This window comes from Anser brachyrhynchus (assembly GCF_964034855.1).
Source record: "Anser brachyrhynchus genome assembly, chromosome: 3".
Classification (NCBI taxonomy): domain Eukaryota; kingdom Metazoa; phylum Chordata; class Aves; order Anseriformes; family Anatidae; genus Anser; species Anser brachyrhynchus.
Window position 1 is genome coordinate 66,596,568 of NC_137696.1, and position 24,693 is coordinate 66,621,260.

General features: G+C 42.4%; 1 long non-coding RNA gene across 2 annotated transcripts; it reads right to left on the reverse strand.

Moving 5' to 3' along the window:
* Window positions 1-3,400: 3,400 nt before the first annotated feature.
* Window positions 3,401-23,860, reverse strand: LOC308191466. Of its 2 annotated transcripts, none has more exons than XR_013948014.1 (3): window positions 22,036-23,860; window positions 20,505-20,668; window positions 3,401-4,607 (listed from the first exon to the last, which is right to left on the reverse strand). It is a non-coding gene; the product is annotated as an uncharacterized lncRNA (long non-coding RNA). The 2 variants fall into 2 exon arrangements; XR_013948015.1 differs by having other exon boundaries at window positions 22,094-23,825.
* Between the last annotated feature and the right edge of the window lie 833 nt (window positions 23,861-24,693).

A 24,693-nucleotide genomic window follows, 5' to 3' on the forward strand; every position in this document is an offset into this window, starting at 1 on the left:
TTGGATCAGCCAGAGAAGTCAGTTTATGTGTATATTTGAAGATCAATTCTATATTATTTTCTCCCCCTTTTCCTTTGAGAAGGGAGAGTGAGAGAGCAGTTTTGGTGGAGTTCAGCTGCCCAGCAGGGTAAAACCACCACAACACTATGCCTTAGGCTCTGCAAAAATACAGAGTAATAGATAGAAGGACAAATGTGATAGCAAGTTAGTTAGATGAAACTAGTACTCTTTTATAGTTGCAGTTAAGAGTTAAGCAAATGGCAATTGCAAATTTTCATCTTTCTAACATGGGAATGCAGATGTTTTATGGCTGTTAAAAGACAGGCCTTATAAACCACACTGTCAAGTATGAGCAATCAGTTTTTACTTTAATTTTCCCAGGGTTCTATCTTTCCACAGGAACAGTATAATGTTTCTTAGAGGGGTACATTTCACAATGGCTGCTTAGGTGACTGAGCACGCTGCCTCAGAAAACATGCCATTTCTCACAACTTGCTACATATCTCCTACCTGAAGTGAAACTTTAGTCCATTTATACATCTCAGACTTGAATAAGGAGTGAGACATGCATGATGTCTAGGTACTTCCTAGCTTGCCCTTGATTTTGCATCTTTTGCATAATAACAAATTATCACATTGTGGTTGTTTCTGAAGTGGACGGCATAACAAATTCATTTCCCCGTTTAATGTTCTCTGTGTTACTACATTTTGAAACATTAGAAAGTCTGTAGTTATTCCACATTTCTTTAGTCTGTAGAACATGAAGTGAAAGTAAATGGAGAAGTGAATTCTGATGCATGGCTTTTCTTTGAACGCAATCAGGGCAGTTTTCTTTCACTCAGATTGAAAGTAGGTGACTCGTTATCCCCCCTGCACTGTTAGGACTCAACTCAGTAGCATATGATTTATTATTCCCAAACACCCACAGAAATGTGAGGCATGTGTTGCACGCTTGAAGGTACGGTAAGGTCTGATTATCAGTCTGCCTTTACTCTGAGTAAAAACATATTAATGTCAGCATCAAGTCAGTTGAACAACTTGCAGAAGGTTTCCAGGAAGCATCTTTCTTCTCATGAAGAGCCTTAAGGCTTTTGTTACAACTCCAGGAACTCTACCAGACACAAAAATGCATACGACAACAAGCATGCCCTGTATTACTCAGTCACAGTCCATGAACTGTCACTTTTATAATTGTAAAGCAATTGCAATAACCCGAGTTGCTTAGAAAAAAATTGTGTCAGAAAATGTTTCTTTTGCTTTCCCCCCCATCCAGCTAACTGTCCAGTGTTAGAGTCACACAAAACTCCTGCAGATGATAAAGGCAAGTCTTCCTCTATATGGAATGGGTCTCTGCTCTGATACACCAAGATTATCAGCAAGGTGATCCAGCTTTTGCACTCAATTTTTAAAGCAGACCTCTGGTGTTTGTTTCTTCTTCCAATTAAACTCTTACACTGGGAAAACGTGATGACCCACCTACTTCTCTCCTTCTTGCTGCACTAAGATAAAGGAAGATGGCAATAGGTTTCAGAGCAAGATGTATTGGAGAAGAGAAGCCCATTCTCCTGTCCCATAACAAGCAGCATCTAGCCAGCACTGCCTCTGCAGATCTTTTCTTCAGGTGACTCAGTCTCCCACATTGCCTGTGATCCTGGAAAAAGGGCTCACGCCAACTAACCGTCCAGATAATGCTGCAAATTCCAGGCTAATCAGGGAAATTGCCTATTCACTTGAACAACAGCCACAGGCCTGGGAGACGCCAGCCTCCAGCTGCAGTCATGCCTTGGCTCATTAGTCCTATGTGCCCCTGAAACTCAACTGTCAAAGGGGTGTTGAGCGCACAAAGCACTGGGCAGCATCTGAATTAAATTCCTGTGCGGAACCAAAAATAGAACACTTTGAGCCCCTTCTCTGTTGTGAAGGAAAAATGCCTGGACAAAAAAAAATGCTTTTCTTGGTATTATTTAATGTGTTTTTCTGTCTAAAAAGCTAAAGATTTTTGGCCTCAAGGGGTGCTAGCCTGTTACCTTAGAGACTGTTTCTTTTAGAGGCAGTGGAGTGGCAGAGGGCATGCCTTTGCTGCTTACCTTGGCAACCATGAATTGCTAAATGCTATTCCCATGAATGCAAGCCTTTCACTGCCATTAGCGCTTGCCCACAGGTATAAACATTCCTTCATGAAAAGGTCCAGGGGAATGTACACTACGTCGATAAAAATCAAGACGACAAACAAAAGCATATTATATAACGGAGCAGTTATATAAAATTAGATTTTAAAACAAGACGTGTCTTTAATGACATTGATCCTGGACGCGGTCAAATTTCCTGTTCCATTTATATTCCCTACAGCCATACCAAGCGGTGGCAGCAGGGAAGGGAGGAAAGCAAGAAAGCTCGACAGGATATTCTTGTTTCTGTAATTGCAAAATGGAAGACCACTGCGTCTGTACTCAGAATAAACGTGCTGGACGGCCTCACAGGAATAGCACGACTCCAGCGGTCTCCCTGCCTGGCACTCGGGCAGATGGACACGGGAGGAAAGCAGAGCTCCTCGGGGCCGTGCAGTGTCACCAGCTCCCCCTGCTCACAGGGATTCTTTATGGTCTAGCTGGGCAAACACTACAGGCAAAATTCTCGACGTGTTTACCTGTATAAAGCCCTTGTGCTGCAAAAACAAGAGATTTGTTGTATTCTTCCTGTAAATGAAGCTGTTGAGTGTGGAGGAATTAAGTTCTAAACTTAATTCTCCCCCTCCTCCTCCCCCCAGTCTCCATTTTGTAAACTGATGATTTTTAAAGAACAGCATTTCCATGCCATTATCAAATCAATTCACTTTCTCAGGTCTCATCTGATAGGACTTCCAATAAAAAAAAATGACTCATCTGGTTTTGTTAGATTGTAGTGAAGCATATTTTAGAAGGAGAAATCTCTCGGGAAAACGACACCACTATGAGACTTTTCTCTAAATGCCGGTCAACAGGGAGCCAGAAACCAACTAATGGTTCCCATGGGCTGAAAAGCCCAGAGCTCAGCAAAGCACTAGGACACTATGGTCTTGATATGCCTATACAACAGCACCTTTGTGCAATGATATTGTGGTATTGTCAGGCAGGCTCATCCAGCCTGGAGAAGGTTCATCCCACCTTGGGAAAATCCATGTAGACGCAGTGCTTAGCACCGCACAGAGAAGTCTCCCTGCCTTGCATCACACATGTGCCATGACAGCCAGCAGTCAAATGGGCTCTTGAAAGCTGACCCTGATACAAGGGCAGAAGGAGCAGGCTCTGGATGGCTGCTCCAGAGCACTGCAGCCTTGAAGAGCTTCATCATCACTGCTAAACCAGCAGTGATCAATGCAGTGGTCAAATTTATTGGAAAATAATGTGAGGCTTTCCTGAAAACAAAACAAACAAAAAGAAAATACAAAACAACCAAACAAAACCATTCACCAATCCAACTCCAGCATGCAGGTTTTAAAGCCAGATTTCAAAGGAAGGCTTTGGAGGGGCTGGCCAGCTACCCGCAGAGCTTCTGCCCCAGCATCTCCCTTCACGCTCCCACCTCCTGATGTAGCCCCCACACACCTGGCATCAAGTACTTTCAACCAGCACACAGCAGCCTGTGAGCACCAGCCAATGACCCAGCCTCCTCTCCCACTGCAGGGGCACAAGCTCAATGCTGCTAAACAGTTAGTGCTGGAGCTTTGGGCTTTTGCTGGTTTCACTGGGGAACAGCTCTCCTCTGCATGCTAGTAGCACTGGTGGTTGGGATGCCGTTGTACCCTTTTAAGAATGGGATCTTTACAAATGTACTTCACATGCTTCTGTTATCCCACCATTTATTCTGCTACTTTATTACACAGGCTTTTATTACAATTTTGTTAGGGCCAGAAAAGGTTGAATCTTCAGTCAAATCAGCAGAACGAACATTCCTGGTGCATCAGTAAGAGAACGAGGAACCACTTGCTTCATCTTTTAGAAGAAGAGTCCATTTTTCAGAAATGCTGACGTGGAAATACGTGGAACAGAAATGCCCAAAGCCAGGGCCATGATGCCTTGTAAGAGGAAACAGGTGTGGTGCCACCCTGCTGGCCCCGAAGCTGCTGGGTGTCACAGCAGACAGCAGTGCTCTCAGGACCTGGCTGAGCCTCGGCCGCTGCAGTGTCCCACGTGAGCATCGCAGCGGGGGCAGAGCTCTCGTCCGGCTGCTGCCCCCAGGTCTGCCGCACCGGGCAGGCGTGCCTGTGGGTTGGATCCGCTGTTGGGTCTCAGGGACGTTCAGGGGTGTTGTCAGGGTCCAAAAACCTCATCCTAAAGAGGCTTCTTATGAAGATGAAACCTGGAAAACTTGAAGAGCACAGGACTTACTCCTGCTTGAATTCAAGTCATCCAAGAGATTACTTGTATCCATCTGTATGCACATAAATCTAACCAACACAGGCCATGCCAGACAGGAAGAAATAGGCACCAACAAGTACCTACCTTTTGGTCCCCAGCACTGTGAATGTCCTAAGCAGCAGTAAATTCAAAAAACAGAAAGCTGGTTCATGGACTTCCAGACTGAAATTACCTTTCTTCACAAAACAAATTGTGTTGCTTTCCAGGTGCCTGTCAAGTGAGAGACAATGGTAGTTAAAGGACATTGCTACAATCCACAATTCCCAACTGAGGAAACTTGAAAAGACATTTAATTTATGAGACATGAAGAAACTGTGAAGCAATGTAGTTGTGAAATCCATTAGTGCATACAGCTTTCAAGGAATGCTAAAAAATTGGTGATGCGTAGAGCAAGCTTAGCAACTTTACAAACTCAGAATATTTGCTGTGTAAAAGTTGTGGTATATTTCAAGAAAACAATCCCTCCAAAATGTATGATATTTTTCCTTGTTTTTCCTGTACTAACTACATGACATTGTTTCAAGCACCTGGATTTCAGTTCAAAGTAGCAGAAAAGAAAATGTGCAAATTGAATAGATTAAACAAAAAAGTCATAAGCATTTCTGAATTAAATATACACTTAAGAAAAATCTTCTGTTTCATAGTTGTGTCCAAAAACCGTTCTTTGGGTTGTTTACTGAAGCCCTTAGTGTACGCACTGAGAAGGCCAATGTGAGCCCTGGCATCTCCTTCAGGAAAAAGAAAAAGAAGAGAAAGAAATGAAAACAATCAGGAGTATCTGTAAGCATCCACCATCTGGCAGCTGAGCTGGTAGCAAGCAGACTTTAATATTTACAGTCTGTTCAATTTTTTAGTCAAAACCATCACAATTCTGTTCCCTTTGAAAAGTTTGGAGGGCTCAGACTTGGGGTCCCTTCCTTCCTCTTCCCCATGGCACCCTCACCTTCCTCCCTTGTCTGATTCCTTTTTGAAAGCACAAGACAATGGCTGCTGCTCTTTCTTTCCTGGCATGGAGCAGCAGCAACTGTTTACATCAATGAAACACAAATCTGGGCACATAATACCATCAGGTATCAAATGAAATGAGCCAGATACTAAACAAACCTGGGGACTGGTAGTGGAATAAGGATAAGATCAAAGGCTGCAGTTATCCTAACACAAGCTTTTCAACTGCTTCCCAGTCGTGCCATTGCAGCTCTACCAAGTGACGACAGTGAGAAATTTCCATTACAGGAAACACAGAGAATAAGGTCAGATACTTCATTATTCTAGTTTTCCAGCATCCATGTCAGGTTATATTTAGATTTGTTTAGCTGAGTTTTCTGCATCTGGGCTGTAAATTCTTGCCATAATCTACAACTCCCAGAACAAGACAGTCATGACTTGCCTTGCCCTGCCTTGCCTTTCCTCACCTTGCCATGTCTGCCTTCCCTCCCCATAAAATTCTCCTCCTTCCCCAAGAGAGGAATTTGGTGTGGTTTGGTACCAGCTATGGCACTTTGGATTTCAGTGGATGGCTTTCCCCAGCTCTGCAGCCTGTCGGCAGGTGGTCCTAAAGGCAGCTCAGCCCCAGCCTTGACCCAAGAGCATCCACAGGATCACCAGGTCTGGTGTCCCTGGCTGTGACATACAGTGTTAGCATACAGGGTATAATAGTCTGGGTGGGTGAAATCAAATAAATAGGTATAATTTCGGGAGCAGCAAGTACTGGTGGTTTTGTTTCTTTAAGCTGAACACATTCATGTTAAAGGCCAAGTGTTGCCATTAAAAGGACTATGCAAATTAAGGGATATTTTTTTCCTCTAGCATGGTGAAATTAAAGAAAACCTAAAATTAGCATTCTAACACTAGTTTCACAGGTCCCAGTTCTGCCATTACAGAATGAATGTGCTGAAATGGAGGAGGGGAGAGGGGGGGACCTCTTATTTCTGGCAGAGAGTTGTGAAACGCTGTGATTATCAGGGAGCAGCAGCAAAGTTCCCTGGAATTAGCTAGCAGTCATACACCTCTAGCTAATCATGTTTCAGCCACTGTGAAGAGCTCGTACCCACTGTGAATACACCGGGGGAGCAGCCCTCATCTCCCCCTGCCCAGATTTTTGGCCGGCTGGATGTTCCTGATTATTTTCTTCCTCTGCTCAGAGTAAACCTCCTCTAATTCATTCACCAACATAACATGTCAGCTTCCATTGTAAACCAGTGGTCACAGTTGAAGGTATCAGTGCAGATGGCCCACAGTGATCCTCTTATACTGCTGTTCCAAAGTCACCATCAAACATTCCTCATCTGAAAGTAACCGTAGCTAATTGTGCTGCTGATTTATGTCAGAAGTTATTGTGTTACCTAGTCATGTTTAAAAACACATCTTACTCTGAGAGTTTTGGACTAACACAAATTCTTGATGCTAAGTACCACAAGAATACGCTACTAATTTTAGCTCATCCGGTGGCTTACTTTAATCACTGCCACTATAGTGAAGTCGCTGCTGGGATGTTGGACAGCAAATATTTAACAGCATTCTATCGTGCGAAGGTGTAGGGCACAAATTGAGGAAGAATACCATATCCAATTGAAGTGGCAGAGGAATGCAGTAGACAGAATGTAATTACTTGTATGAAAATTTGCCTAGGAAACTGAAGCTACCACCTCCAGTCCTTTAAAAAATATATCTTTAGACTATAATAATTAGTCCAAATTTCTTTTCTAGGTGCACATTGCATTGTTAGAGAGTAGGCAGACAAGTTAGAGTGAAAAAAAAGGTATTAAAAAAGCAACAACAGAATGAATGTTTCCTGAATTTCTATTAAATTCAAGCTGATATTAAAAAAAGGCCATGACTGTCTAAGAAAAGCAAAATGGAAATCAAGGGAAAATAAGGTCTGTTTAGAGATTTACACATTTCTGAACTTCCAGAATCCAGAGTCAGAAGGCAGAGAGAACCTGAGATACTTCTGACCCAGGAAAAGGTAGACTCCCTGTGAATGCCTTTTTCTCCGTAAGATTTAAGACCTGTGGCTAGGCTTTCACTTGGAAGCTGTTTGTCAATTCATTGGCATTGTGGTAAGAGCGTTCAAGTGTTCGAACAATAACCTGGGATTTTTTTGATGCCCTTAAGTCTTGTGGGGAAAGCCTTGAGTCTGTACTCATTAGAAACAGCAAAGTCTACATCCAGAAGAGATTCAGAGGCAGCGCTGCAGGGATGCCCAGTGTTGAGGAAGCCAGCACCCAGCCCTGCAATGCTGGGCTGCTATGTACCAGGCACTGTGCAGGGGATGCCTACAGGGAACCACATCCATTCTCTGCACTGCAGAGACCAAAACCAAGCAGCAAGCCTCTCCAGCTTGCAAACAAGTAAACCCTGAGGACATGCATAAATTTTAACTCTATCCACGGTGGCCCAGGTTTTGCATTCAGAATTATTGTAATGTACCTTCCTCTCCTCAAGCCAAAGTCCTAATCCGTAAGAAGACAGCCTAAATTACAACAGAGAACACAGATTCCTGGCCATGCTTTGCAAAATTGACCACAGGACAGTCTCCAGTGGTCTGGTGGACATTTGCACTTAGGTTGGAAGTGGCTGATTACTACTCACCTTGGTCCTTGGGCTCTGCCCTTCCCTGTTTCTTTGGAAAATTCCCAAACAGCAGGTTACAGGCACTTGTCTTCTCATCCACTTAGACACCCCGTGCAACAGAAGGATAGATTCTCTCAAAGACAAAGTGACAATTTGGTGTCGAGTATGAAAAGGGGCAGCCCTCCAAGCCAACCATAATCCCTTGAGCTCTGGAAGCAGCACAGCTAAGAAAGCCAGCTGGCTTAAGCATAGCACCATGCAGAGACAGCAACACTTCCATCCACCCAGAGGCTAACTTGGGTGTGCAAGGCACACATACACACTGTAGACATAGGACAGCAGGGATATTTGCTCACTGCTCTGATCATTGTTCTGGTTGTCAGTTTGCTATGCTGTCAGATGTTCCACAGGTGTTAAAATGGGGTGTTTTGTATCTATACAGGCTGAAGACAAACTCATTACCCATTTGAACACTGTGGTATATACCTGCAGCAAGAAAGAAAACTAGAGAGTGGGTAGATGAGCCTCAAATACAAAAATCACTTTGATGATATATCATATTTTGGGCCTTTCTCCCTTCACAGTGTTCCATAAAATCAGCCTTAACAGAGACATTTACAAGCACTGAGCATTTAGAGGCAGCAAAGACCCCTTTTATTCCAGGAAATTGAGAGAAACTTTCCATGCACACACACATGCTCGTGCACTCACAAAACCTCCTTGAGTATAACTTTAAGAGATCCAGCACTATCGCTCGGCTCATCGGCCAGAACCACTTCATCGGCCAGAACCACTTCATTTTGATTGAAGAGAGGAAAAACAACAACAGTAAAACTCAAACCACTGGGTTCCACAAATTGGGCCAAGTTCTAAAAATAGAAACACTTTCTTATGGAAAGAAATACAGAAAAGAAAAGAAAAAAAAAAAAAGACCAACACCAACAACCAGCCTCCAGAAGATCTGAACTGTTCCCAAAATTGTCTGAATTTGGTGCCAAGCACACAGGGCAGCCTAATACTTCAGAAGTCTCTCATGCCAGCACTGGATCTCTGCAGGAGCTAGTGACTGGATGTCCAAGACCGGGAAGTGACTGTGGAAAAAAAAACAACACACAACTCTTTTCTAATGGACAAGCTGTTCGACCATTTTAACTGTTGCTTGAATGCTTGTCTTCAGGCAACACGATGTAAAATCTTCCCTTGGAGACTCAGCCCAGCTGCTGAGACTTGCAGCCTGGCACGGTGCTGCAGGCGCAGCCTCCAGCAGCCGCCTCCCCACAACACGAAGAGGAAGGCAGCAGGTTTTCTGCTCATGAGGACGCAGTTCAGCTCCGCTGGCGAGGCAGGCATCTTGGGCAGCCTCTGCCCACACACAGGGGGGCAGCTCGTCGGGGTGGTACCGAGCCCCGCTGGGTGCACAGCAACCCAACGGCTTCCACCCCAGTGCTGAGCAGGGAACAGCAGCTACACGGACAGCACACACAGGGTGTGTGACAGCGCTTTTGCCTGAATGTAACAGCATGTTTTCTTTCTACCTCTGAAGACAATTTGGATTGCTTTTCATTGAAATATCTTTCTCCTAGAGACCCCAGTTTATTATGGATGGATTCCAGCACTTACAGTCCTGAACACAACTCTTTGCTGCTGAAAAGAAACTTCTTGTGACAATGCAGCAGACAAACAAAGGATACCTTAAAGTGTGAAGTATTCTTTCCACTTGCACAAACACGGCAGAAGTGGCAGGTCAAGCAGCCCCGTGAGCGTATGCTCAGTACGTGCCGCACATTTCCTCTCCGATGGAAAGGGAGCGGTTCAAAGGAAGCAGAGCAAAGTTCCAACACAGCCTGGGCGGGCTCCGACTCCAATTTCTGTTTTGAAACCTTGCCTGCATTTCTCCGGGTATCACTGATTGAGAATGGATCTGCTTTCTCACAACAAATAACTCCTGTCAATTATTTGTACTGCAGCAGGGCCTGAAATCAACAGTCACGGGCCCGAGGTCTTGTTCTGTTTGGTGCTGTACCACCCTAGACATGTTTCTGCAGGGCTGAAAAGGCACAGAGATGTGCTTTCAGTGAAATTTTAAGTATTTCAAGAGGAAAGGCCGATTTCTGTTTTCCTGCCTGCACTGTTCAGAATGCACAAAACACAGAAAACAATGTTAAGAAAGTAAGTAACAAAGCAGCTTATGTTTATCCTCTGAGACTATTATCTTACTAAGAACCAGGCAGAAACACAGCTCCTTATGATTTTGCTTTCATGTTTTGCCCAATCTCAGGATATATGGTACTAAAAGAACATATCCATTTCAGGGACAGAATAGCAGAACAACTGCTTTCTGCACATTGTAATGGCAAGAAATGCAGGCCTTTAATATCCAGGCAGGAAGACAGCACTCAGGATTTACACAAATCACTGGAGAGCTTCGTGCTAAAATACCTGAAATGTCACTAACGACCTCCAGCAAATGAGTTCTGGAGGGTTTTCAAACCTTCTTGTCCTTCTGTTTCTCCCTAGACCTACGGCCTAGCAGACGTTTGTCCCAAACACTTGAAGACGCGGCGTGCAGAGACCCTGGCAGGGCAATTCTGCCATCTCCTTCTGTAATCCATACCAGCCTCTGGTACTTTTGTGAGGCATTTCACTTGTTATCCAATGCAGTCTCAGTGTTTCTGAGTGGTCATTTGCCCTTTCTATTAAAAAGATTTAAAAAAAAAAAAGTTTAAAAATCTTAGTAATACAATGTTATTTAAACTTTAACAGCTTTACTGATGCTAAACAAGCTCCGTTGTAACTCTAGCAGTTTCCATATAAACTCCATATCCAGTTCTAACTTCTGCTTCCTGAAAACCTTAGCTAGGATAGCAGGGTAAGCTATCTTCTTACTGTCGACACAGCTGAAGCTTGTAGAAGGAATATGAAGGGCCAGGACTTTTAAGGAAGCAAGGCCACTTCTTTTTTCTTTTTAAAAAGGGTTTTTAAGAAGCCAGATCCCAGCGGAATTTTTGTATGCCAAATACAAGAAATATAATATGAGAGAAACAGAAGTGCTATTTTGGGTCACATGAGTATCATATTCTGGACAATCCTTTTATTAGCAGGCAGATAGCCCTTTCCTGCCTCTTCTTTTAGTATTTTCAGACTTCAGCCTCATACATTTCCACCACTGCTGTGAACGGGACATTTATAAACTTCCTGCCACTAAAAATTATAGGTAAATCTGAACTTGAACTTAGCTAGAAGCACATCACAAAGCGCAAAGCAGCGACTCGCATCCTTGTTTAAAAACATGTTTTCAAAGAGAAGGTCAATATTTTTTTGTATTATATTTATCTTCTTTCTAAATGCCTGACCCAAATAAGTAATCAAATAGAATGAAAGCCTAAACCCATCAGTTCAAATTTCATCATGTGATTCTATCCTGGTGCGTAAAGAAAACACTCCATTAACTTAACAAGCAAGGTGTGCATTGGAAATATTATTCTAAGCATTTAATGGAGTTACATAAGTCTTGTGTGTTTGCTACAGATAGTAAAAATAGTTGAGAAACTTTTTTTTCAGTAAAAAATGCCCTTTTATTTTAAAAATAAAAGTTGTTTATAGTTTTCACAGGCAATTATATCAGAATGTTTCTGATAAATATTATCAAAGCTCTTCATCTTACATATTTAATAAAACTAGTTATTAAAAATAGGCTCTTTTAAACATGGCAAAATAAAAATTGAATCTTTCTTTGGAAAGTTTTGTTTTCCAGACAGCTATCACAAATACCTTTACTTCAGAGTAGAATGTGGTAAAATTCGATTATTCAAGAGTCTTAATGATTCAGGCATTTTCTCCCCCTTCTTTGTAAGTTTAAGCACATACATAAGTTTTAAAGCTTTCGTATGTTTTGGACCAATAAGAGAAACCCCTTGGAACTAAGACTGTGTCTGTACTAGGCACAGCTCCGACGCCAAGGCCAACCGAGAGAGCGAAGGAGCATTTTTAATTACAGCACTACCCTATGCATTTATGATTACTTAAGTGCACTTGACCCCACCAGTTGTCTAATCCTTCCTTTTAACTTCTCCACGGTCTATTAAACATCCCCATTTACAAGACTCTCTGCTGGAATCAAACACTTGCTGGTTGCAATGTCTGTCTTTCCTGCTTACAATGTTCTGACAGCCCTTAACATATTCCAGTCCAGATTTGACCTCTCAACGGTATGCATCTAAATTGAGTCGATCTCACTGACAAAGATCAAGCTGCTACTTAAAGTGTCTCGTGGCTGGATTTTCCAGCAGACCTACAACTCCAAGCTGAAGGAGACATGAAAGACTGTGTGCAGCTGCAAGCGGTATTAGGAGGTAGGAGAACAGTGCAAGCCTCGCATGAGCTGAACAGCAAGTGCTACAGCGAGAAAGAAAGGGACATAGGCTACAGACTCTTGGTCCCAACGTAAGCCCATGCCTAGAATGCATGATGGTTACACTCAGCCATGCATGATGGATACTCACCCATGCACTACTCATGCATGATGATGATACTATCCATATTAGATAAACAGGCTCTCCGAGTATAAATTAAAGATTTTATGCCATCTCCCTTCTGCTGGATTCAGTTGTACTAATGGCTTAGAACTTTTCTAAAATACCATGAGGGAAAGCAACTTCCCTACAAATCTAGGAGGTTCATCAGTGCAACATGCAGTATAGGTCCTCTGTATGGAGAAAAGATTTGCTGCTCTCAAGAGAGTACTCACATAGACTAGTTAATGAATGTTGTCCTGAAGGTGATTGCCAGCTGACATTAAAAAGAATAAAGAATGTAATTCCTACAGTTTTCCACTCAAAAGTCACAAACAATGTAGACAAAACCACAGCTTGCATGGGGAGATGAAGAGACTAGGCAAACAGCTGTAACATTTACAGTTATATCTGTGTTTTTGTTATTTACTTACATTTCATTTTCCTTTGAAGTAATAGCCTCTTCTTTTCAGACAGTTTTTGCTGCTGATGTCCTTAATAAACTTTAGTAGTATTTTAGCAGGGAGAGAGGAGAAAGCACTTGATTTCATTTTCTTGAAAAGCCTGTTTTGCTATCAATATATTGGAAAGCAAACAATAACTATCTTCCTGCAGGGCCTACATAAAAAGATTTAGTACAAGAAAAGTCTTTGAAATAATTCTTGCGACATCAGTGTAAAAGAAAATCATGTGCTTGCCTGGCAAGCTCTTTTGGTCTAATGCAGAAAGAATGTGCATCTTGAAAAAGACAATCTATTTCCCAGATAATGTTTTTTGAATTTTTTTTACATGTTTCTAGAAATGAATCTGTGCAGTTTGTATTCTGGTTACCTTCATGAGGGAATACCGATCCAGAAAATATTCTCATCATTTTCAGTGGATTAGAAAAGTTAATGCCTGTCTCTCACAACTCTTTTAACTTTCCTTGCTCCTCTCATTTTTCTAGCCATCATTTCTACACTCAGTGACTCTAATCTCACAGAATGTAAGCTTGCCATTCCTTGATTTCTTTACCTACATCTAGTTCCCGAAGCATGGAGTTGTCATTCAAAACCTTTGTGCAGTGAGTCCAAGTATCAAGGAAAACAAAACCAGAGGCTTGACAAGATCTCACTGGGTGACTGAGATTTGGGACAACTAAGGCTTTCTCAGGTCCCAGTGCTAAAAAAGATACCTCTTATTGTTCTGGTAATGGAAGGGAGAGATCGTTAGGTGGTGACTCATATCTAATCCAGGCAATGATAAGCAATTATAGAAGAAGAAAACCACTACCTCATTTCAAGAAATACATATATATACGTATATACAGCTACCACTGAAATAATATATCCCCTATGAAATGTTTTCTTCTTCACATGTAACACAATGGGCTGAAGAGTTTTAATTATCTTCTCCCAGTGCTCTCCTCCCTGCTAGGATACAAAAACCTGTGACATTTCAACTCCATTGTGCAGCTAAGCATTTTCAGTATAGTTGCTTGCCTTGGGGTAACAAAATCAATTTGCTAATTTGGTTGTTAATTCGGGAAGAGAGGAATGTTGTTTCAAGGTTTTCTAAGGCTTCTGTATAATTCTCTGTCCCTTAACTATGTCTGATTTTCTTCCAAACATACTGTAGGTTTTGGAATTTGTAGTAGAGATGACAAATTATTCTAGGATTTGTTTCTCCCTTCAAAAGGTATTTAAGCTGAAGTACCTGGCTAGTACTCGGCAATTACTACTTACTGAATAAACTTTCTTGCTAAATCCTGTGTGCACCAGGTGTCCATCAGTCACTGAGCTGAAGGAAATTGAGGTTATTCCTAGGGTTTCCACTAAAGATGTGTGTAGACTTAAAACTTCAGCACATATTAGGTAAGCAGTTCTATTGTTTCTGAACTCTACATCTGAACAATACTATTGTCTTCCTGTCTGCTTTGAAATGACACAGGGTGTCTGCATAATGACATTTTCCCCTTTCAACAGTATAAAAAGTGATGTCATCTCTCTGCAAGCACACACATAAATCTGCTGGAATTACATATTATGAAACATTTGAGGCAAGACATCCAGTATCTCTAGTATGAGACTCTTATGTTGTAGAAATAAAATGCAGGAAAGGATTAACAGTATCTAAGTTACTTAATAGCTCAGAAATGTAGGCAGAGATGATCTACCATACAGATTTCTTTGCACTCAGTATGACTAAATCTTTGACTAATTTAAACATTTTAAAAGCATTTCATGTGTATCTCATAATTCCAGGAACACAGCAAGCATGTTGCTGCATTGCCATTTGGATGTTTTAAGTGGTAAGTCCTGCACTCCATGTAAGCATCTGCTTCCATTACAGTTGGCTTAGTTCCCAAGAACCAAAAACCTCTGCTTTTAAAAACTTCCTCTAGTTTCTTTTGAATTTTTTTAATAAAACTTATGGAATATATTTAATTTGCATAGAATTACCACATCCATTTTACTCTAACTTCATCCTGGGAGCATCATCTTTCAGTATGCAAAAGCAAAATAATTCTGTTTTATACTATTAAACTCAAAGTAAACTGTCAGTACACCGGTTGGTCTCTGACCTGATTTTCTTCTGTCAGAACCAGGACCAAAATACTGTGTGACTCAACTAGTGAGACTATCTTCAGCAATTTCATTCTTTGCTGACTTGTAGATAAGACAGAAATAATACACCATAGTACATCATAACAGCTGCTTTAGCATTTTTTACAGTTACACCCACAGAGAGCAGAGTTTTCTGACTTGAACTTAGACTGACTAAGCTAGCCTTCTCCCATCTTAAGACTGAAGAACCTTCAAGAACCTATGGGGCAGATCCTTTGCTGTTATGATTCTTCATAGTTCCTCCTTTCTTTTAGTTCTCACTTTTAGTATTGAAGTGTTCATTGAAAGTGAGACCCTTTCTGCTCTTCTCAGTATGTCAGCACTTAAGTAGCTGATTGCACTGGAAAAAAATGGGAATTGCCTAGAACAGTGCAAAACGTACTACCTTTTACGTAGATAATGACTATACATTTCTGTTCCTTGGAAAAAAATATATTCCAAATTGTCTAGATTCTTTGGCCAGTTGAATTTGTTGTCACTGAATTCCCTAATGATATTCATTGCCTGGGACTTTTTCTTCTTCCAGCCATTTTATTCTTTTTCAAGGACCCATGCTGCTTTGTTCATTTGATGTTCTCCTTCAAAGAACTCAGCTTCACCCAGCTGCAGAAATTTTTCTGCTGCTCTTGTTTTCGCTTCAAGTCTCATCCTCTATTCCAAGACAGCAGTGCTATTCTCTTTTCCATGTCATGGACCCCAAGAAGCCCTTTTGCTTCCAACACTGCTTCTCCCTGTCTCTAAATCCCTTCTTCCTTTTGGGACAATATTCCCCTTTGAGCCTCCTATCTATCCACTTGCCACTGAGATCGACACAGACAAGTTCCCTTCTGCTCATCTATGCCATATCTCATACTCCAGCACCAGTCCTCCTCCACTCCAGCACTACTTCTTCACACAAAACAGCTCAGTTTAACCGGTTGGCATGCAAAGAAAACTGTCAGATATATCTTCCTTCAGAAAGATTTCAAGGCTCAGTTTTAGCATAACAGGCACAGTGAAATTATCAGTCCTTCAGTGTTCACATATTCACAGGAACATTCTTGCATTGTGTAAACAGTTTTTATACGTGTTCCCTCATTTCTTTTCTCCACGTCTCAAGTTTAAGATTTAGCTTAAATACATTAGATCAAATTAATGAGCACTTTTCTACTATGTGTCTCAGTCACCCTAAAAAAAAAAAATAAAAAAATTTGCCACTATGTTTTCTGCAGTCATAAGAAAGTAATTTGGCCTAGGTGATTCATTGTTTATTCCTGCCCAGATTTAGTGCTCACTATGAAAGAATAAAGATCTTTCTTTCAAATGCCCAGCAAAACAACAGTAGCTGTTTTCACAGACTGAGTTTTGTGGTCATAAAGAAGTGTCGATACAGGAATGGAACTGTCAAGACTCAGTTTCTTGTTTCACATGCACAAAACTTAAGCATGTTCAAAACACACCATTTGAGTACAGAACATTATTTAAAGCGAAGCACTTTCGGGAAGCAGCTCAACTGACTGAATGTGCCGAAGCATAGCTTTGAAGAAGAATCCTATTTTTCTCTATCTTTCCCAGGTATTTCTAAAGCATTCATCACTGCAGCCTGCAAGGCCACAGCAGAACATGAAGACAACATGATCGTACCACATTTACAAATCCCAGGTACTACCCTGACTTTCTTAGTTCTGGTTCCAGTGGGTCGTGATGCTTTTTGTCAGTCCTGAATACGTCAAAACCTGTAACTGACTTCAGAAGTGGGCCCAACTGGGACAGCTTCTCATGGGGGACCTTGCAATGCAAGACCGAAAACAGCTTGTACACCAAATGCAGTTTCTCACTGCATGTGGGCTTGTTAGGTGAGGAGTTCTTGTAGGGTGGGATACTGATCCATGCATAAAGCAGTCTGGTTCTTAATATCCGGACTAAATCATGAAGAACAGTACAAACCATGGTATTTAAATTAAGAGTAAATTGCAATTTTCAGTCATGTTGTTGCTCTGTTCTCTAATATGCCGCATGTGGTGGCTGAACCATCCAACATCTGGACTGTGAATATGATACTGCCAAAGCTGTACTCAGTGGCTGCCAAACGGCTGAGCCCATGTGTGGCTTCACAGCTTGATATCCAGAGAGCTCAACTATGATTCAAATTCTGAAAAATCATCATGTCTAAGATTGCAGCATGATTCAGCAGTTTGGAGGAGAGCCTTCTTAAGAGGAGAGAAAAAAACAACAGCAACAACACCAAAAAAAAGCAAAACAAAACCACCGCAGCTGACCATAGATGGCATAAAACTTTTAACAAAGAAGTAAATGTCTTAAACACCTTTGCTTCAGAGCAGAGCTCCATAACTTGACTGGTTGGTACAAAATATGGCTAGTCACAAGCACCGGGAGCTAAATTCTGCTCCCCTAACAATGGTGCAAGCTAATTTCAATGGTACCCAGCCTGTTTAAATATGAATACACAGAAGCTCCTCAACACGTCTCTTGCTGGCTCTGTTTGAGGTAAGTCTGAAATCATTAACCAGGTAGAGAGCAAACTTCTTTATGAAAGAAAGCCTCCAGTGGTATTCCAGGAATGCTGCGAGAGAGGTGGACTCAATCCCTACCACACAAAGATGCTTGATTTATAAATGAATTAAAGCTTGTGAACTGACAAGGAACAAAAAACGGGGTCCTGCACACACACACACACACACAGAATGCACTGGAAACCCCAGTGTTGTGCTAATTACTCCGTGTGCTCCAGGGATGTTTACACATACATAAAAGGTGAACAAAGCTTGTGAAAACGTGAAAACCGGGTGCCTACTGTCCTGGGACATGGAAGAGTTCAGCTGCTCATTCACATTGCAAAGCCTATTCCTTCAACTTGGCTCCTTGCCTTCTTAAAGCTGAAAATAGCTAAACTGTGTGATTTCCTTCGTGCACTGGTGGATCAGGCGGGCCAGCTCTGCCTCCAGCCATGAGAACGCTCGGACTTCCCACTGTGCTTCTGAACGCTGCCTGGCCAGGCAGGTCACACACCGTCCATCCATCTGTACCGCGCTCATTCTTCTGCTGACGATGCCTACATTTCCCTTGCCAAGCAGAGTGGCTTAACGAATATTCTCTACTCCTTACAAAATACATGCTCGGTCATTTGGGAAATAATAATAATAAAAAAAAAAAAGTGGCATAAATGCTGCTCCAGTTCAGGCTGAACAATTTGATCAGCACTACAAAATGTTGCTTTAGGAAAGCTTCCTTTTAATATAGTACATGAGATAAATGGAGCCTTTTTTTCTCATTCCCTTCTCTTTACCAGTAATTGAATGAAGTGGAGATTGTGAAGTAAAATCAAGCACATCTGGGTCAATTAGCATGGAAAGTCAATTCTTTAAAACCTGATGGATGCCTCTGGGAATCGTGCACTTCACAGCACGAATCTCAGTGCAGTGCTGCTCTCTCAGCAACTCAACTCAATTAAGCCATTACGTGGTTCTTTAAATCGGGGATCTGGGGGAATTGGTTAATTGTCTGCTTGTCATGGTTCCTCCTCAGGGAGCATGTAAACTTCTTCTGTTTCTCCTATAGATGTGCAGTGCACATAAGAACAATCCATTTTAGCTGACTTATTCAAAGCTTATTTCTCCCGTGGGAAAATTAATCTTCCTCCTCAAATACTGCCCTGAAGAGCAAAGCTGTCCAGTGGAAAAAAACCATCCCATCAATACGGAAAAGGTTTTCATTGATTACAGTCAGGTTTGTATTTCTTTTTCCTTGCAAGTCTCAAGTATTTCTCCCTGCTTTCACTTGATCATAACTTTCACAACCAACCTTCTCAGGCTTGTGGTAGGGTTTCACCGTTCTCTGCAGCTACGAAGAGCTCTGCAACACACGTGGACTTACCTAGTGCACTGTAAGTCACCCACTGCCTTTACAGTCAGCAGAGTCTGAGCAAGCAGTCTAAGCATGTATGAAACTCTGCACTCAGTGGGCAGGGCTGACCATCTCTGGAGGACAACTCATCCTGTGACCAGATAGGTGGACAGAATGACACATTGGGGAATTCTCATCTGCCTCCACTGAGAGCTGTTCTGCATCCACTGAACCAAGGGATCCTCTAAAGGGATTGTGAACAATCAGCCTAAGGCAGATATCCCACTTCTAGACTGCAAAAATAGTGAGATTAATCCCACCTGCATCTCCCCACCACCGTCACTGTGACAACCAACCAGTAAAGACAAACTGCTGCTCCTGCCTCACACCACGTAAGTGAGCTTCTCTTCACGTGCACACAAACAGCTGCCTTTGCTCTTCTTTTGCTTCACGTTTCAGACTGATGAACACCCAAAATCTCCAGCTGGCCTCAGTGGGAGACAGTTGCTGGGTGCTCAGGGTTGTGGAAAACAAATCACCCCATTTAGCCCCTAAATATGGATTTAGAAGGCTAACTTTAGATTCAGACTTTTTTTAACTTGGCACGGTACTAAAATCCATCCAAGAGGCAAGTTAATTTTTTTACCATCAAAGAGAAGTAAAACAACTTCTCCAAGGTCATACAGTAGGATGACTAGGATTAGTATGCCACAAATTTTGTGTGCTATAACCAGAAAATTATTCTGTTTCCTAAATGTGACATAATTGGGACATAGTCTGATAAATGGAGACTGAGTAAGCCACACTAAATCTACTGATGTGTTCTGTAATGTCTGGATGTGTCCCCAACCCTAGCTATGAAAGGAAATGTAATTATGGTAATGGGAAAGTGCAGTCCGCCCATCATTTGGGTTACCACACACATACGTAACTGATTTCAAATATAGAACTGCAGTAACATCTCTTATACTCTTATCTCCTTTAGATAGCTTTTTCCTTCAGTTATAAGCTTGACATCTTTTCCTCTGACAGGAGAAACACAATTCTGGTGCATGTGCATTAGCCAGGGACTGTCATACCATTCAGAGGAGGTGGAAGGGCTGCTCTGCTCATGAGAGCTGCCATTGGGGCAGGCACCCTCACTTGCCCACGTAGGTCTAACCAGAGTATTTGTTTGGGTGCAATGGTGGGGATGAAGGAGGGAAGCTAGGTCTGAGGAAGAAAGTTCAAGAAGATCAGGAAGCCAAAAAATTTTACAAAGCACCCTTGTGTTTTGGAACCTAGGCCAATTTTAAAAATGAGGCATATGGCTCTTGCTGCAGTCTCAGCCGTGAATGCAGGGCACTGTAGAGATTCACAAGCCTTATTCAGACAGCCTCGCCTGGCTCTGGGCAAACAGAACAGCACAGCACACAGTGTGGGCTAACTCACACAGCTTCTGAGATGGCAGCTTAAACCAGTCAGCTCCTCAGGTGTAAAAGGGTAAATTTACACTGGCATCCTCAGAACATATCACTCACTCAGCTTGCATCATCTGGAGGACTTCTTGTCTTCAGAAGTTGTGCAATACGTACGTGTAACTTAAAAACTTGAGCTGCCGCCCCAGAGTACGTGCGAGGGTTCCTGACGACAAATCTTCTGGCTCTCCTGCCTGTCTGCACTCCAGTGACACAATGCCAGGCTATTTTCCTCCTGCAGCGGACTGGCAGGCAACCATTTTTGTGCACTTCTGCTTGCCCTGGTTACAGAAAAGAGAGGAAATATTTTATTAACTTCCATCTCCTAAACCAGAGTGTGCTAGATAGCCAGACTTCTAGTTTCACCAAGCTTTTGTGGGTAAAAGAGAAGTGGCTTTCTGCCAGATGTTTGCAGAGGCGTTCAGAGGTATCTGAACTTTAAAATGTTATTATCTTTAGGCTGTCATGCCCCGATGTTTATCATGAGCTAGAAGAGTATAAACAGAGGCAGCCGTGAATAGCGTTAAAGGGAACTGTGACCTGCACATCGCCACACAAAGCCACCTTCTTGTAAGCGCCTTGTTCTTGCGCTGAGCAACGGCATGTAGCAGCAAAGTAATCCCAGCCATGCCAGGGGCAGCCAGCCCGGCGTGCTGGTGGCAGCTCCTCCAGCATCCAAACGCAGCCGCCAGCCAGAGTTTCATGTCCAAAGGGGCTCTCCTTTCGTCTTCCACCCTGAGCCAAAATCACATGGTACTTCTGTTCTCTCTGAAAATAACATTAGTGCTCACATACATGCACCTGGACCAATTGCCAAACTATTGTAGATTCAAGACACTTTATATCCTTTCGTGAAAACGAAGCAAACAAACAAACATCAGCACGCAGTATCACTTCTGCCTTCTGCCTTTCTTATGGCTTGGAATTCATCAAGATCGTGCCTCATCAATCATGTCTGGAAGAAGAAAAATGGGGAAAGACTAGCACGGTCACAGAAAATTCAATCTAACCAAGTCAGCAGTGGCTTGAAAGCTTTTGGATGCCTTGCAATTCACACGCAAGTAGTTCCCACAGTCTAATTTCTAACAAAAAGATATTTGCACCCCAAAGTTAGCGCAGGTAGAGGCCAGTAACATCTGAAAGGGGCCAGTAACAACTGATTTGCTTCCTGACCATCAGATGCAGTAACCCCTACAGTTAAATATACCTTCTCTGCATGGCGAGGATGGGACAGATCATTGCACAGCCAACGCATATCACATAGCCAATGCATGACTGCCCTGCATGTCCTGTACTGCAGCCTTCCATCCCAGGTCAGAGACTCTGCACAGTGCTGCCACCGTGTTTATGCTGGGGCTGCTCTGGCGCAAAGGGCTACATGAAATGTGGCACATGCTGAATAAAGACAGGCCTTCTTCCACAGCTGTCAGCAGCACCTTTGAAAAGCTGTATATGCATCTTAAAAAATAATTTTAAAAATAATAATAATAATTAAAAAGGAACCATTTACAACAAATAAGAACTTCCTTTTCTTGCCTTGCTTCAAAAACAGCTCTGGCACCCTCCAAGCCCCAGAGCAGCACAAAAACTGTTATGCTGGCATTGGCATTGCAAACACGTACGCCCAGAGGAACACACATACACATACCTACACAGACCCAAAGCCCTCTTCCCAGGAATGTGGCCATCTCTTTTCAGGTACATACCAGCAGGAATGCATACACTGAAGAAACAGAGGAGGAAAAGAGTAATTTTTTTTTTCACATGGTCGCTTTCACTCTGCTTGCAGCAGTCCCCTCCTTTTACAGCCTCAGGCAGGGCTGAATTTGGCTGTGCCAAAGGCGGTGGAGGCATGATGCAGATGAGACCACACCTTCCAAGCACCCTCCAATCACACAGAAAGAGAGCAGATGTCAACAAACCCACACCTTTGTGGGACCAGCCCCCTCTTCTTACGTGAGGCAGTTTCCACTAAATAAGACCGCTCCCGCAGATGGCCGGCCTGTTTCCACTTGTGAGAGGTAAGCAAGCAAGGCCAACACTTTCCATAAACTCTGAAGCAAGGCTGAGAGGACTGTAAGCAGCTTTTCCGCTTCTGCTCAGAGAAAAGCTAGCTCCTTCCTTGGGAAGCGCTTTCACGCTGTGTGTGGGGTATCAGGAGCCAGTACAAACCTTCCCTCAGTCTTCCCTTCAGGCAGTCAACAAATTGTTTGCCTACAGAATATGGATACACATTCAAAGATGTGACTACTACCTCACACTGACAAGCCTACTTAACCTCTCCACCGACATTAGATGCCTTCTTTGCCACTCAGCAGAATTCAGATGAGATCCTCTTGCATTTTCTCTTACATCCTTCTCTACACATGCACATCAAAACATCTCCAAAGCTGCTTTTGAGAATTTCCAGCCCAGATCAAATGCAAGAGGCTTGTCCTAAAAGGTAAAGAACTGAACTGCAGCCAGGCTTCAGTATAACTTTTTCCAGATGTCAGAGCACACTCAAACTATCTCTAACATCAGTTCTGTTTTGGGACAACACGCAACATAAGCATCAGTAAAACCTTACTGTCACGGGACAGTAATTTAATTCCTTGGAAATGCTTAAGATGTCTGGGTTAAGAAGGCAAACAACTTGAAGGCATCCTGAGAGGAAAACCACAGTTCTGATGTACACTTTGCACAGCAAGGAAGTCCTGTAGAAACGAAAGAGGCAGACTCCAGCTTCCTAGAACAAGAAATATGAGACATCATGAAAGTGCTTGCAATGGCACACACTCTAGCCAAAAAAGTGGTTTTTAATAAAATTGGAAAAGGGTGTATTGCATTCCCACAGAAATGGTAGAAACACAGATGTTGTCCAAGTTTAGAGAAGGGAAAAAAAAAAAACACAACACTATCCACATTTTTGATGTTTGCACCAAAAGAAAAAAACTCCTGCTTTGAACATTTGATGGAAGAGTATTAAAAGAAATCATTATTATTATCGTGGCTCCCACCAGCAATACAAGAGGCCAGGATCTGTCAACATTTTCCTTATAAATCCATCCTTCAATAGAATCTAAGTTGGCCTGAAATAGCTAGTTGGGACCAAAATCTGGTTTGTGAGATCTCTGGAAACAAAACTCCATCTGGCTGTTTACAAAATTCTAGTCCGAAGAAAATGAGAGAGACCGTGAGAGCGGAAGAGGGATAATTTTTAGTGGCTAAAGCTATCTTGTTTGTTTTGCTTCACAGTGCTAATCAGCAATCAGCAACTGAAAAGAAAGTTTGGAATTAGTGCTGATGAGCATCCCAAAGCCGGCATGCATGTTCAGCTATCTCCAACGTTTTCTTCTGAAACAGGCAGCTGCCACATAAAACAGGCTGTCTCACGATATATCTGGAGCTCGCATTTCCTATGACATCCTGGACAAAACTCATCAAGGACCACAGCAGGAAAAGAAAGATTCCCAGACATTCCTGATTTTCAGCAAAAAACCATTTCATGCCTAGGCTTAAAACTAAGTTGTCTAAACCAATATTATTATACTCATTTATTGAGCCAGTTCATTAGGCTTCAAGGGTAGCACTCAAACCAAAGGATAGATGCCATTTTCCTTTCTGAGCCAGCCTCCAAAAAGTACCTAACCCAAAGCTGTCCAATCCAATGGAAGACAGAGAAATGCAGTTTCACTGCAAGTCAGATTTGGCAGATTTTTCATTTTATTGACTGGAAATACTGTTTCCCACCCACTGGTCCTGCACCATTGCATTCTTCAATGGCTTGGACCTCCTTCACATACACGAAGTCCATCCCAGCTTTCTATTGGCTTCTGCAGTCTCCTTCCACACTTCAACTCCCACAGCTATAAAACAGGAAAAAGCCAAAGGCTTTGTGATGTCCATTAGCATTTCCCTGTACCAACAGGCTTTGGAACCAGGCAGAACAGCAATGGGCCCTCATGCTTCAGCTCCATTCTCCTTTCAGCTGAAACTCCCCACAGTCAAACCAATTTACCTGCACTGTGATGAAATATCCATCCCTGAGTTGCTTGTTCTCCCTTACTTTCCCAGAGTTTACAAGCTCTTTTACACAAACATTCCCTTAATCTGTGCAGCACGACTGCCAAAATCAGGACTTGAGTGTGGTCTCTTCAACGCTTGGGCTGTGTTTTACTGTTCATTCCTGCAACACTTTGCACAACCAGTATCTTTTGCACACTAGTTTACTATTAAAATTGTACAACCCTCTCAATTATGTCTTAATTTTACCAGTTCAACAAATTACATAAATCCCTCATATTTTAACTCTCTGATGAGTTAG